The sequence below is a fragment of the Anas platyrhynchos genome, chromosome 1 (assembly GCF_047663525.1).
Source record: "Anas platyrhynchos isolate ZD024472 breed Pekin duck chromosome 1, IASCAAS_PekinDuck_T2T, whole genome shotgun sequence".
NCBI lineage: Eukaryota > Metazoa > Chordata > Aves > Anseriformes > Anatidae > Anas > Anas platyrhynchos.
Window position 1 is genome coordinate 69,329,431 of NC_092587.1, and position 1,787 is coordinate 69,331,217.

The following is a 1,787-nucleotide window of genomic DNA, read 5'->3' on the forward strand; positions in this document are numbered from 1 at the left end:
TATAAATTCTCTCCACAGTGAGTTCAAGAACTTTGAACTGTGCCCAAAACAGTTTCTGAGGACAAAAGTATAGCCATTTGAAACTGATTCTATTTTTCCGCTTGGCTTTCATAGAACATCAGTATTCAAGACTTCATTGGATCATTGAAACATAATTTTATTTTTAACATAATCAGTACCATCTTGACAAGATTACCAAAACATAAAGTTAAGCAGAAAACCCTAATTTCTGGCTAGAAAACCAGTGAGCTTTCTAGAATTAAATTCAACAAGGCAAAAATCTTCCTAAGGCTTTTGGTCCTCTTCCTAATGTTTTGCTGTGTTGTTGGTTTTATCTGTTTATTTTAATATCTAATAAATAAACAAAAATAAAAGAACAGGTTTTCAAGCACTATTGGATTTATCATATTGGATTTATCTTATCCACATGGTCAAGGTATCTACTACCTGAAGGAACTGGAGAGCAGTTAAATCATGCTGCTTCATTTAGTTTTAGTACCTCTACTCCGATCACCAGTATTTGAAAGGTAAGGCTTTATCATGAAGTTTATATTTGTTTATTTATAGATAGATGAGAAATTTGTGATAATAAATTTGCTGTATTTATAGCAATGACTGGCTATAGACATTAAGTAATCTAGGAAGTCAGTTCAGTCTGTCCTGAGCTTCTGTTGAGCAGGAGATGACACAGTTCCCTCTGAACTGTGAAAATCCAGGGCTGACAGTGTCTGCAGGTGTTTACTATGAGGGTCCTGGGCAACTTAATTTCATCTGGAATTTTACCACAGGTTTAAGTTCTGACCTGAGGACTGAAGAATACGAAGAAATACAGACTTCAGAGTCATTCATATAATGTGGTACAAATGTTACTTTAAAATATAGAGCACATTCTTAAATGATGCATATTATCATGTATGTATATAGTATACAATCATTACTGACCTTAGACTCTTCAGACAGATTTGACATTTCACTGTCCTCTGCCCTCAGCTGTAAAAATGTTTTACAAAATGTTAATTGACAGGTTTAGAAATCTCAGGTGGATGTTCAAACAAGATACAGAATTTTTCAGAGAACTTGAACTTGAACCATCTGTACTGGGTCTGGCTAGAATGTTAACTTTCCAGGCAGCAGCCATACAGTGCTGTACTCTGTACTTGTAGCTGGAACAGCAGTGTTATCACACCAGTGTCGTGTCTACTGCTGAGCAGCAGTGGCACAGCATTGGGCCTTTCTCTAACCCTCCTAGGGGATGGGGAAAAAGTGAGGAGAGAAACATCACTAGGGCAGCTGACCTAAACCAACCGAAGGGATATTCCATACCATGTGATGTCACACTCAGCAATAAAAGGTGGAAACAGGAAGAAGAGGGGAGGGGTGGGCTCTCGTTGGGAAAACATTGGTCCTCCTCTCGAACACCAGCTGTGTGTGTTGAGGCCTTGCTTCAAGGACGTGGTCAATCATCGCTCATTTATGGGAAGTAGAGAGTAATTTCCTTCCTCTGCACTTCCATATAGCCTTCATTTATTTTGTTTGTTTTCCTCCCTTCTTTTTATTTTTTCCTTTTCCCCTCCCTTTTCCCCTTTCCCTTTTTATTTCCCCTTAGTTAAATTGTTTAGTTCATGGTAGTCTTTATTTAATTATTATAATTATTTCCCTTTAATTAAATTATCCTTATCTCAACCTGTGAGTTGTTCTCATCTAAAAGAGGGGGAGTGAGAGAGCAGTTGTGGGGTTTAGCTGCCCAGCACGGTAAAACCACCACACCATCCCAAATACTGAGCCAG

The 1,787-nt window shown here is 38.1% G+C and overlaps 1 long non-coding RNA gene across 1 annotated transcript; it reads right to left on the bottom strand.

Annotated features, from left to right (window-relative positions):
- On the bottom strand, positions 1–1,294 carry LOC140001435 (uncharacterized). Its single transcript, XR_011806655.1, has 2 exons — positions 943–1,294; positions 1–809 (listed from the first exon to the last, which is right to left on the bottom strand). It is a non-coding gene; the product is annotated as an uncharacterized lncRNA (long non-coding RNA).
- Positions 1,295–1,787: the final 493 nt, after the last annotated feature.